This window comes from Cervus elaphus, chromosome 5, assembly GCF_910594005.1.
Source record: "Cervus elaphus chromosome 5, mCerEla1.1, whole genome shotgun sequence".
Classification (NCBI taxonomy): domain Eukaryota; kingdom Metazoa; phylum Chordata; class Mammalia; order Artiodactyla; family Cervidae; genus Cervus; species Cervus elaphus.
The window spans coordinates 55,730,291-55,744,642 of record NC_057819.1 but is presented as its reverse complement, the minus strand read 5'-3'; the positions used below and the strand labels follow the sequence as shown (position 1 = coordinate 55,744,642).

At 40.3% G+C, this 14,352-nt stretch overlaps 1 protein-coding gene across 11 annotated transcripts in view; it reads right to left on the bottom strand.

Annotated features, from left to right (window-relative positions):
• GAB1 (GRB2 associated binding protein 1) overlaps window positions 1–14,352 on the bottom strand; it is a 125,039-nt gene that overhangs the window by 46,211 nt on the left and 64,476 nt on the right. The gene's annotated exons all lie outside the window — the stretch shown is intronic.

Below are 14,352 nucleotides of genomic sequence, written 5' to 3'. Positions count from 1 at the left end.
TATTTTGCTGTCATTGCCTACATGCAACAGTCAGTTCAACCTGAAGTTGAATAAATGATGCGTTAAAATAAGATTGCACCAGCAGGTCTGCATTTTGAAGCAGCTTAAAAGCACCACAGTCTGATGCCCGTGTCCCATCTCAGGGCTTCAAGATTAAATTTGGCTACTATATGAAAGTCAAAAGAGAACAGCCACAGAGAGTGCACAAATCCCAATGGACATATATTTACATCAGACAGTGAAACTAAATATCTACAATGCTTAGAGTATTTGCATTATTGCTTTTACCTATCCCCTATATTCGGTGACTGCCTGCTGCCTGCAGGATAAGCCAAACTCTCTCTGGCAAGAACACGGGGCTCTCCAGCTTCTGCTATCTCTCCAGCCCCACTTTTTGCTGCTCAGTCTTTCAACTGTATTGGAAATACATGCAGGTCCCTTAATACTCTGCTTCTGTACTGCCTCTGGCCCTGATACATTCTGGCCCTTAGCACATAATCCATTCCTAGATTTAGCTCAGACTTTGGGAAACCATCCCTGAATGGCCCCCTTCAAGCTCTCCGTTTCCCCCTCATTTCCGGTTACAGAGTTTGACATCCCTACAAGTGAGCTTCTTGAGGACTTGGAGCCATGTCTTTTCACCTTTCATCTTCTCCTAGTCTTAGGCTGGTGCTCAGGCAATGCTGAATATGTCAAGGGAGACACGGATGAAAATATGGAAGTTCTCACACTCTCTATGCATTATAGGGATACTGACATGACTGCAATCTTCCCAGTCCATTAACAACTGGGCTGAGAAGAATTATTCAGGAAAGACAGAGGTGCATAAACCATAAATTCATCTGTTTTAAAACTCTACAGCTATGAGAGGTTTTCTTGTTTTTTTTTTTTTTTTTAAATTTTTGGCCACACCATGCAGCATGTGGGATCTTAGTTTCCTGACCAGGGATCGAACCAAAAGCCTCTGCATTGGAAGTGTAAAGTCTTAACCACTGCACCAAAAGGGATGTCTCAGCATAGGGCATTTCAAATGCTCACCAGGTGATTCAAATGTGCTCAGACAGAATTAGGCTGGTTTTCAAAAAAGAATTAAGCAAACAAACAAGTATAGAGGTTCTTTTAAGATTTTATCTAAATCCTTCTCTTCTCAAGCCTTCTGCTGCCACCAAAGCAGTTTATCTGTTCTCTCCTCAATTTTGTCCACAGTATTTACCCCACTAGAGAGTATATTTGAACTCCTTTCTACTATTGGAAACCTAACCATTCTTCAAAGTTCTGTTCAAGTCTTTCCCTTGTCTTGCCACACCTGCTCTCTGGAGTCTTCGCAAAAGTCTTCTGCATGGCTATGGACAGCTTAGAACCATCTGTTATTTTGTCATTTTCACTGGTGGCTCAGACGATAAAGAGTCTGCCTGCAATGAGGAGACCTGAGTTCCATCCCTAGGTTGGACAGATCCTCTGAAGGAGGAAATGGCAGCCCATTCCAGTATGCTTGCCTGGAGAGACCCACGGACACAGGAGCCTGGTGGGCTACAGTTATCTTACTATGTACATTTCCAAACGTTCCAAATACTCATGAATTATTTTCCCAACCTGACATCCAGTTCTTTGAAAGCTGAGACCATTCCTTAAATTTTTTTGTGTCTGCTGCGGACAGCCAGTGAACTTAAATGAAAAGACCTCAGGGAGAGAAAATAAGAAGTCCACTGTTGTTACTAGGGTAGCCCAAACTCACAGGTCGGTGTACAAAACCATACTTATTATACATCAAAACAATACCTACCCTCCCTGCCTCTCCAGGCAACACACACATTTTGTTGTTTTCAGTCTAACACATCCTCTTACTCTCACCCAACGACCCTACTCTGCCTTCAAGAGTTAGCTTGAGACTCTTCTTTGCAACTTCCCTCAGCTTCCTCTGAGCTAAGGCACCTAACCTACTTGCTCCTGCTTCTCTGAGATCTCAGCACACAGGTCCTAGGTAGTATGTTCCCTTCGGGTGGTTCAGAAAAACCTCTAATGACTCCATCCAGGTCTGCAGGTCTGTCATAGTCGCTGAATCCTCAACTTGACCTTGACCGGACAAGCTGAAGAATAGCACTTTCTATATTCTTGAGTCAACCGCCCTTCCATCATGAAACATCACCACTGTAATTTTACTAACCCACTATTATCCTAGGAAATTGGTGGAAAAAAAGAGTGGAACTTTCTTATTCTGAAATCTCTTAAAAGGTATTTCACGACTGAAATTTAAGGAAAGAAGGTCACAACTGTGAATTCAAAATTTATGTACAATCTTGGAAATCTGTAAAATGTTAACAAAGATAGGTGTTTCACTAAATGAAAATGCTATTTTTTAATAAGGGAGGTTTTAATCTAAACTTCACCAGCAGGGTAATGATTAAATTTAAATAAATCTCGAGATATAAATACAATAATAAATTGATGCAAAACATTTAAAAAATGAGACAAATCCGTATATATGAAAAATGCATGCATGTTCAGTTGTTAAGTTTTCTCCAACTCTTGTGACCCCATGGACTGTAGCCCGCCAGGCTCCTCTGTCCATGGGATATTTCAGGCAAGAATACTGGAGTGGGCTACCATTTCCTTTTCTAGAGGATTTTTCCAACCCAGGGATCGAACCTCCGTCTCTTGCAGGCGAATTCTTTATCACTGAGCCACCTGGGAAGCACATATATGAAAAATACTCACAAGATAATTGTTAAACTTAAAAAAAAAAGCTACAGAATTGCATGATTCCATTTTGTCTGAAATGATCTTGTGTGTATGTATAAACTGCGTTTAGAGGGCAGGTCTGGAAGGAGACACATCGGAAGTGTTAACTGCGGTCATTCCAGGAATAGGGTTGGGAGGGTCAGACCAGTTTCATATTTTTATTTTATATAATTTTGTGTCTGATATTTTTTCAAGGACTTTCCATTCAGTACTGTTATAATTTTAAAAATATTACATTTTTAAAAAGCTTATGCTTCAAAATGCTCTAAAAAAGGATGCCTATTAATTAATATTTTAAAATCTAGGAATGATGTACACAAGACAAAAGAGCTTACATCTGTATGGAAATGCATATTCCTCTTCATATTCTGCAGTTAGTGAATAAATTTAGCCTTTCTTTTAAATATAGAATTCCAGGATACATCTGGAGAGACTGAGTCTTAGTCAGGAAACAGCTTAGACAAAGTATAACTACTTTGTTTTAAAAACTGGAATTTAGAGGGTTAAAAAAAAAAAAAAGGAAAGTTGGAAGCACTTAAAATAGAGAAACAAATTTCTTCTCCCAAAGTCTGGTGGTCTTAACATTCCATGTCAGTAAACGGTCATATACTTAGATATTTAAATATCTAAAATAAGCTCTTTGGGAATTACTTTTCCTATTAAAAACATTAACTTTCCAGAATAATAATACAACTAGGGTAAATAAAATAAAGAAAAACAAATTAGCCATGAAGCAGGGACAAAAGAAAACCATTTGCTTTAAAATACTTGAGTTGTTTTCCAGGAAGCACCATCTTTTCTCATAGAGCAAAATAAGGAAAAAACAGGCTCAGTGGAAGTTTCCACTCCATTGGCTCTGTCATTAAGATCATCTGTTCCAAACACACACAAGCCTAAAATTTCCTGTTTTCAAACTATTGTCACCATCTTCTAGCCCAGTGTTATCTGTGCTAACTTTAGCTTAGTAATATAAACAAAAGAATACACCAAAAATAATGCAAGACAATGCCTAGAGGTAGGCTAACAACTGTGCCACAAACTTCTTAAATAGGGGTTTACATACAGTGTCTGGACAAAAGCAAATTAGCTGGACCTAAAGCAGTTTCATAATAGCAAAGCTAGCAAAAATAACAAAAATCAAATTTAACTCAAACACTATGGTAGCTGGAAAAAAAATTTCAGGGAATTTTAAATGATTAATGAAAGTGCATCTCATTTACTTGTTGAAATCATTGCTAAACTGATGCCTACCTCAAAACTCTGGTGGAAGTCCTGTATCAAAGGAATAAACAAAACAGCAATGACAAAACCTCCCTGATATTTTACATACACAAACTAGTTCTCACACCTTTTGGGATCATTAGACCGCTCTGTGAATCTTACAAAAGCAATATAACCTTTTCTTTCAAAAAGGCACATAAATAATATCACAGTTTCAGGGGTTCACAGGACTCCTGGGGGCACATGATAAGAATGCTTGAAACAGGACTTGCCTTTACTTCTTACTACAAAGAAGAGTTTAATATGAGACTCTGGACCCCAACTAGGCACATTCATTCCTAAAATTCCTCAGGAAGGTAGGTCACCTCTCAACACAGCATGGTGGGGCAGGTTGAATATATATTTTCACTTGTGAATACAAGTTCATCTCTCATCATATTTCCAAGTGTGAGGGTTATGGGACACACTAACCCTGTGAATTTCCAAGGTTTCCTCACCCTGACGAGGAGGAAGCTAAGAGGCAAGAGACTGGCTAACATGGATGCAAGATAAACTTGCAACATCCTGTGAGGCTGGGGATGAAGGCTTGGGGTGATTTCATAGTGAACCTGCACTGGGAAGAAAGACCGCCTGCCTTGGGTTTCATGTCATCTCACCCCTGGCCTGTGACCAAGTACTCCAAGAGTCAGTGTGCTCACGTCAGCATGTGATCACAGGACGGTTGCGTCAGCGAGTCCACCTCAACTTCAGGAATCAGCCTTCAGCCTGCCTTTGGCCTAGATGAAAGGTATTTGGGAGTCCTATGTTATCTGGTTAGCTGGAGATTTAGGACGGCAGCTGTAGTGACCTCCGGAGCAAGTGTGTACCTGGCTGTGTCTTTTGCATATCTCCCTAAGAACCCGTGGAAGCAGAGGTAGCACAAATGTCCAGACAGATTCCTCCCAATTTAGCTGAAAACAGCAAAAGTACCATAAAGGGCTGTGAGCTTTACACAGGTCCAGAGTCATCAAACCATTCATTTCATCTCTACGAGTCTCACTAAAGGCAATAATCCGAAAGACAGCTAAATACATAGGGCATTCAAGCACTCAGTACAATGTTGGTTATATGAGTAAATATTTGAAACAATCTAAATATGCAACAATAGGTAAGGTGACCAACCATTCCAGTTTCCCCAGGACCATCCCTATTTTTACAAGTCAAAATTCTACGTCCTGGGAAACTCCTCAGTCCTAAGCAAACCAGGAAGCAAACTGGTGACAGTAAGAAATTGAGGAAATAAATTAAGATACGTTTCTATGAAGGAGTCTGACACAGTCATTAAAATGATGCCTTTGAATGGCATTTTAAAGATCCCCCTCCCCCATGGTTTGAAAAATTTCCAAACACTGAGAGGGCTTGGCCAGGAACTAATGTTTTCCACTTTGGAGTAACTGGGATCTGCTGTGAAGGGAAACTGCAACTCCTTCCTGTCCATCAACACCTTCTCTGGCGCTCCGTGACCTGCTCCAGGTAAAGCTGACTGCTCCAGGGTATCCAGAGCACCTGTGCAAATTTCTATCTGAGTATGCTTCTCCTGACTGTCATGAAGTCCTTTGAACAGCGGTTTCCTACCCGAGACCTTGTCTCATTTCTCTTCCATCTGAGCGCTCAGCAGAGTGCCGAGCAGGCAAGGACGTGGTGCCTTAAAAGACAAGTGTGACAGCTGTTACCTGAGCAAATGAATGAATGAATCAATGCCTCCGGGTGACCCTGAAGATGCCGTCTCTGCTCTTTACGAACCTAGTCTCTGTGTAAATCAATGCTATGCCAAACCGACAGTGGGTCTTCTGGTTGCTCTAAGAGTTCAGCTACAAATCCCGTCAAATCTCCTCCTCTGCAAGGTTCAGTCAACAAAAAGTGAAACTACTCAGTCAAGATACAAGTCAATACGAAACCATATGGAACCAAGCCAGTGTGCTACAATCCTGGAATGACAGTTTCAGACCTGACAAGTCCCTACAGTATCGGGACATCTACATATTTTAGTTATAAAACATTTATGTTAGTATATTTAATTATATAGACAACTATTCTCCTATATATTCAACTTTGGGGTGTGTGTGTGTAATGACATTCCTGTCTCTGAGGGCAGGATGTAATATCATTAGGAGAATAAAGGCAACAAGGCATGTACTATGAAGAAGTACAGTGTCAAGGGACATGTTTAAGTGAAGAATAAGATGTGAGAACTTTAAATTTTGTTGTTTCAGTGGTAGGAAATTGCTATCACATCTGAAAAATCACCATAATTTCTAGCACAGGAACAAATTCTAAGCGCAGTTTCAGAGCAACGCTGTCCAACAGACCTTTCTGGCATGGTGCAAATGGCTATGTTGACCATCACAGCAGCTACAAGTCACATGCAGCTACAGAGAACTTCAGATGTGTCTGGTGCCACTCAGGAGTGGATTTTCCAGTTCATTTAATTTAGCCACATGCGTGTAGTTGCTATCATTGGACAGTGCTGCTTTAAAGTCTATTTCTTCGGCTTGAGCAAGAGGCAATACCAATTGCTAAAGAGGTTACAGTTCTAAATAAGAAAACCCACAACGAATGTTTAAAATTGTGAAATGTTACTGTAGGCTGCTGTGCCTGAGATGCTGACGATTATGTGAATATGTTTCCTAATTTTACTGTGCCCCACAAATGCATGTCCCCTGCACTGTTTTCATTAATATTATCCTTGGGAAAAGAACATGCTTGCTTAAATAGTGACATTTTAAAAAATATAACACAAATAACACTTTGAAATTAAAAAAAACTTACTTTGATAAACCCAACAAGGGTCTAAACTCTTTCTTGTTTAGCTATTCAATTCAAAATTAATAATTAATTCTGGAATAAAGCTACCATTTTTAGTTTCCAGCAAAACATAGAAAAACATTTTCCTTTTCTCCCGTTTTGTACTGAACATTCACAATTCACAATAAAGTAAAACACTGCTATCTGGATGACACTTTGGAAACAACACTTTCACATTAAGAAGTAGAGGAGAAGCATAAAGTGGTACAAAACAAAATTTCAATTTCCATAATTACATTTATCTTGAATGAGCCAGAATAATGCTTTGTATAATTTTCTTCTTGACATGAAACTCAATCTAAAGCTTCCGGAACAAAAGGTATGTGGCAATGAAAGGCTTCCTTGGAAAGATATACTTCCAAAGAGATGAATTATGCATTCTGGAGTCATTGACTGTAAAGCACATTAAGTTCAAGAGGCAAGGAAGAAGAATCTCACCCAAGAGAAGTAAGCACAAAGCCGAACATGACACAAAAATTACTCCACAGACAATGAATGAAGAGGATCTTTGGTGGGACCATAGAAGACTAAGCCCGAGTGCTGACAGGGATGCTCCCCCCACCCCCGCCCCCCTTCAATGAAAGAGGGGAGCATTATCCTTTGTAAAGACGTGATTCTTTGGGGGAAACACTTTCATTCACGTGACATCCAGATAATCATCTCACCCTATAAAAAAAGCTGCTGATCATTTTTCAACTAATGATCAACTAATTTTCAACTAATTTTCAGCTCTCTTTTTCAACTAATCAGCACCATCTTGCCCATTCTATGCTGTCTTGGCCCTAAAAAGAGCCCGGCTTTCTTTTTTCTGTCAACTTTCCATTTCCCTCTACACCACCCAAGTCTTATAACCTTTGAGCAATAGGAAGTAAAAAGGGAAAGACTAGAGATCTCTTCAAGAAAATTAGAGATACTAAGGGAATGATTCAGGCAAAGATGGGCTCAATAAAGGGCAGAAATGGTAGGGACCTAACAGAAGCAGAAGATATTAAGAAGAGGTGGCAAGAATACACAGAAGAACTATACAAAAAAGATCTTCATGACCCAGATAATCACAATGGTGTGATCACTCACCTAGAGCCAGACATCCTGGAATGTGAAGTCAAGTGGGCCTTAGGAAGCATCACTACAATCAAAGCTAGTAGATGTGATGGAATTCCAGTTGAGCTATTTCAAATCCTAAAAGATGATGCTGTGAAAGTGCTGCACTCAATATGCCAGTAAATTTGGAAAACTCAGCAGTGGCCACAGGACTGGAAAAGGTCAGTTTTCATTCCAATCCCTAAGAAAGGCAATGCCAAAGAATGCTCAAACTACCACACATTTGCACTCATCTCACATGCTAGTAAAGTAATGATCAAAATTCTCCAAGCCAGGCTTCAACAGTATGTGAACGGAGAACTTCCAGATATTCAAGCTGTATTTAGAAAAGGCAGAGGAACCAGAAATCAAATGGCCAACATCCGCTGGATCATCAAAAAAGCAAGAGAGTTCCAGAAAAACATCTACTTCTGCTTTATTGACTATGCCAAAGCCTTTGACTGTGTGGATCACAATAAACTGTGGAAAATTCTGAAAGAGATGGAAATACCAGACCACCTGACCTGCCTCCTGAGAAATCTGTATGCAGGTCAGGAAACAACAGTTAGACCTGGACATGGAACAACAGACTGGTTCCAAATCGGGAAACGAGTACATCAAGGCTGTATACTGTCACCTTGCTTATTTAACTTATATGCAGAGTACATCATGAGAAACGCTGGGCTGGAGGAAGCACAAGCTGCGATCAAGATTGCCAGGAGAAATATCAATAACCTCAGATATGCAGATGACACCACCCTTATGGCAGAAAGTGAAGAGGAACTAAAAAGCCTCTTGATGAAAGTGAAAGAGGAGAGTGAAAAAGTTGGCTTAAAACTCAACATTCAGAAAACAAAGATCATGGCATCTGGTCCCATCACTTCATGGTAAATAGATGGGGAAACAATGGAAACAGTGACAGGCTTTATTTTTTTGGGCTCCAAAATCACTGCAGATGGTGACTGCAGCCATGAAATTAAAAGACGCTTGCTCCTTGGAAGGAAAGTTATGACCAACCTAGACAGCATATTAAAAAGCAGAGACATTACTTTGCCAACAAAGGTCCGTCTGGTCAAGGCTATGGTTTTTCCAGTAGTCATGTATGGATGTAAGAGTTGGACTCTAAAGAAAGCTGAGTGCCAAAGAATTGATGCTTTTGAACTGTGGTGTTGAAGAAGAGTCTTGAGAGTCCCTTGGACTGCAAGGAGATTCAACCAGTCCATCCTAAAGCAGATCAGTCCTGGGTGTTCACCGGAAGGGCTGATGTTGAAGCTGAAACTCCAATACTTTAGCCACCTGATGTGAAGAGCTGACTCATTTGAAAAGACCCTGATGCTAGCAAAGACTTAGGGTGGGAGGAGGAGGGGACGACAGAGGATGAGATGGTTGGATGGCATCACCTACTCAATGGACATGAGTTTGAGTAAACTCCGGGAGTTGGTGATGGACAGGGAGGCCTGGCGTGCTGCGGTTCATGGGGTCGCAAAGAGTCGGACACGACTGAGCGACTGAACTGAGTGACACTGGACTGGAAAGAACCGTGACTGGAAGGATCTACAAGTACATGAATTAACGCTGAGGACTGGGAGAGAAGGGCTGGGGGAAAGAGAAAAAGACTAGCTATTTCTGCTGGCCCCATCTGGCAGGACCCAACTCATCCTAAACTCCAAGAAAAACTGTTACTGAAGTTATACAGTTCATAAAAGCTTTTAAAAAAAGACCATATGTATAATAAAACATATAAACATGTCACATGCAGTTGACACAAGATAACTTACACACGTCTCTGCTTTAAATATGTTAGAAACCCAAGACAATCAGTCATTCACAAAGTGCTGGCATCTGAGGTAACAGACGGCAACTGACTGTGTCTGACTTGCCAACTTGGAAGTTCACTAAAGTCTGCAGAAGCTAAAAATAGCCACACAAACATGTTTACAACACTGTGAAAATACAGGATCCACACTGTTTTCTAAATATAGACCTTGAGCCCGAAGCACAGGGATTGGCTCTGGGTTTGCAGAGACGTCACTGGGACATCCCACACTTGGCCACAGAAATCCACATTTCAGGCTTTTACTTTAAATATATAATTGGTGGTATTTAACTAGAGTGAAGGTGGTGTAGATCTGGAAGGGAGAGGACAAGTAGGAAAAAAAAATGGTATCGCTTCCTCTGTTTAATTAGAGGGCTTCAGAAGACCACAAACCCTTATGGTGGGATCAGCCTGTCATAAAATTCTGAAAGAGGATATCCTGCCTATATTTTTCCACCCAGTATGTCCACTCTCTGATCTAGTCCCTGCCCCGTTCCTAAGGCTGTAGGTGCTACTGAAGTAGATACATGTAGACAGGGAGTCAGATGGGATATGTACATGTGTGTAAAAGTCCCTGCACCCCACTTGGTCCATGAGTAGTGTAGGCATGTTAAAGGCAACAATTCTTTGGCTGTGTGCTACATGGCTTGTGGGAGCTTATTAATAGTTCCCCGACCAGGGATCGAACCTGTGTCCTTGGCAGTGGAAACACAGAGTCCTAACCACTGGACTGCCAGGAAATTCCCAAAGGCAATAGTTCTAATTCTTGTCCTGTTCCTAAAAAGTGAAGTCATTCTAGCTCAAACACAGGGGGAAATTTCTAGCTAAAACCCACAATGCTCTATCAACTGGGATTGCTGGTAGGAGGGGAAGGGTGTGCTAAGACTATAAAAAATTCAAAGGAGTACGCTATTAGTGTAGGAAAAAATATTCAGTCTAAGTTATGAAAAATTATTTTTTGTTATTAATTGCTGGATAGAATATTTAGATTTTATCCTCTGCATTTAATTCTAAAAACTCAGCTATTAAAAGAAGTAAGAAAAGAAAAACCTATAGCAACAGACTTAGCCCTATACGAGTGTATTATAAACTTTACATGTAGAATCCATATTTCTGGAGGTTATCCGAGATCCAAGAGAAGTGTTCTCCAGAATAAAACTGTGTAAATTGTACAGGCATTTTCTTAACAAAATAAACTACAATCAACGACAAATTCAACAGAAAAACTGGAGGAAATTATATATAATCCTACCACCATCAAAAATACATTTTTCCATATTTTCATCTAATTTTTATTCATGTACATACATACTTTCAAAGCAGCTAACTTCTTCTAAAAAACTGGAGGATAATTGCTTTACAATTTATTCTGAGAATATCTTCAGATATTCTCCTCCCTCCTGTGCGTCCCCTCCCTCCCGTGACCCCACCGCCGTCATCCCCCTCCCGTCATCACAGAGCACCAAGCTGAGGCCTCTGTGCTCTCCGGTAGCATCTCAACGGCTATGTATTTTACACTTGGCAGTGTGTATGTGTCAGTGCTAAGCAGCTAACTTTTAAAACACAGATGGTGTGTTTTTGCTTTCCTGAGCCACACTTCTAACTTTCAGAAGCTTAAAATTCTTGGGTTTAAAATTTTAATTCATTAATATTTCACTAACATTCACTAAGAGTCATTAATTTTTCCAGGTGTTGCTTATCATGCTAGGATTTACAGAAATAAAGGTGAAGCCCTCACTGAAATGCTTTCTGAAACCTGATAAAGAAAACACACCCAAGGACTATAAAAACACAGGACATTTATTCACCATGGGCTTCCTTAGCATAGAATCCCAGATACACTCTAGCAATTAAGATATTTAATTATAACTCAAAGGATGTCCTACTGGGCCTTGTCTAATTTTGTACAGTATGCAGTTGATGCTCTAAGCACATAATGATGAAAATAAACATGTATTATCTTCTTGAAAGAAGTGGTAGCATTTGTTTACCAATAATGGCAATCACATTCTGTATAGAATGATTTATTAAATCTAACAGAAAAAGAATTTATTCCAATAAAAAAGACTTTTTGATACTTCAACTTAACGTTAGGCATTGTAAACTGAAGATATTCTCAGAATAAATGTTTATACCTTAAGATTAAAAGATTAGGCAATACATTATCTACAATGAACAGAGGGTAGTTCGGTCCAAAAATAGAGAAGCTGAGGAGAAACCAAGTATCTCTGGGCTTCCCTGGTGGCTCAGTGGTAAAGAATCCACCTGCCAATGCAGGGGACCCAGGGTTTGAGCCCTGGGTAGACAGATCCCCGGAGAGGTAAATGGTGACCTACTGCAGTATTCTTGCCTGGAGAATCCCATGGACAGAGGAGCTTGGTGGCCTACAGTCCACGGGGTCGCAATGCATCTGACACGACTTAGCCACTATACAACAACAAGAGTTATCTCCAGTTAAGATCTGACTAGCTTTAAAAAAAAAAAGAAAATCAAATCAAAAGCACCGGTTCTATATTTTGTTGAATAATTGACCATGAAAAGACAAATTAACGAGGTTTTCACTTAAAGATTAATATTCTGTAACCCTAGGCTGGCAGAGGTTAATGAGTTTCAGGTAACTAGATCTAATTTTTGGTGGAGCAAAGACAAAGAAAGAAAGAAAGAAAAAAAAAAAGACCTTTAGCTAGTCTCCTAGACCTGTCACTGAGGTCCCCACACCAACCCCATATGGTTTTCTAATCTTTAGGAGCAGTTGAGAAAGAATAATCAGAAATAAAGACTACCCAGCATTGTAGCCATCACGTATCCTTCCAGGGAGGAGGACAATTCCTTGCAGAAGTGGGGGTTGGGGGGTGGGAGGTACAAACTACTGGCTGTAAAATAGGCTACCAGGATGTACTGTACAACATGGGGAATATAATCAATACTTTATAATAACTGCAAATGAAGTATAATCTTCAAAAATTTTATTAAAAAATTATAAAAGAATTGAAAGAAAAAAAAAAAGAATCCCTTCTTTGTCCTCTCAGCCTAGTCCTTTCACCAAATGGCTTGGGGAGCAGTTGCACATAAACATTTGCCATGTGCAGCCTCCTAAGAACTCTCTCTTCACTGCTCTCGTCTCAAAACCTAACACACACAAGGCTTGACAAAAGTAGGAACCCAATGAGTGGTTACTGAGTGAATGAATGAAGAACAGTATTCATGGATAAGGTGAACCTCACAGGGACCATCATTATGGTCGTCCATAAATAATAATTAGTGGTTTGAGGTTCGATGCCAGAAACATGCTAGAAAAGCAAAAGAAATATACTGTGATAATGAATTAATTGAGAAACTATCATTAAGCCTGAATAAGCATTTACACTTTAAATATATAGCATGATAGATGCTATTATGTGAAATACACAAAACAGAAAGACCTTCCCCAAGGTATCCAGAAAGAGCAGCAGACACAGGGCATCGCATTACAGCAGAGGCAGCGCACTGGTTTCCTCTGTATTCCGTTCTGTTTTCTGCCCCCTAGTGGAGCCCTCGTGAGCAGAGAAAACATAAAAGAGGCAGGCACTTCAGAAATCAGGAAAACCCCAAATAGAACCCAAAGTGCAAGGCACAAGGAGATTACTTTGGACTTCTACGAATCAGTTCCTCAAGGACAGAAAGCTAACTTCTAAATTCGTATTCAACACTTTTGCTCCGAAGACAAAACTCTTGTATCAGCTTAGGTAGGTTCACTGTTTCCTTATGCACCTTTGGACCTTTCATCATTACCTTTTAAGGAAAAGTTGGCATCTCTAGATTGCACCCAGGTGGCATATGGGTTTCTGGATATTTAAGAAGACAATTTACTAACTGCTACTTTCTAAGTTCACCTGGTCAGCCTGCTTTAACCTCAGGTGTTTTTCAGGTGCCTTTGACATGAGTGGCTAAAACAGAATCACTTCCACAAAGATGCCTCTGGCAAGCTCTGTATTCATTTTCACTGCACTTCAAATCGAGGGACAGGTAAAGTGAAACAGAGACGCTTAACAGGGATGGCAGACGTGGCTGATGACTCCTCCCAGAAAGCAGGCTTATCTCCATGGGGATCTTTCTGTCTGGAGAGGGGTGTGGGTTTTGTCTATGATCTCATCTGCTGCAGCAGCCGACTCGCCTCCAAACCGGCGGCCCATTTTATACCCGAGTTTCGCACTAACATGTACAGTTCTTTAAATATGAAGATGACAGACGCTGCTACTGACTTATGTAAACAACCAGTCACGTGAGCCCCTCCGCTCCTTCTGACTGGTGACACACCTCTGCAAGCCCACCGGCCAGAGCTACACAAACTTCACTCACTGAACGAAACACCCGGCAATCACTCCTGAAGGGGAGATACAAGTCTTCAGTGTTTCGGGGTGTCAGTGACCCAGTGGTTCCACTTCTTAACCTCTGAAAGAATCAGAATGCTAAATAACTTATGATTATTTTAAATAAAATAATCTCCAGAGATGTGATACTAGATTTTTCTCCCGTATGTACGGACTTGCACATCTAAAACTCCTGCACTGGTAAGATCTGTTTCCCAGAACTGTATATAAAACAAATAAGAGGATTCATACCAAAAAAACATTCAGAGATGAACAAAGGGACTAAGATAAACAGTTCCCTTA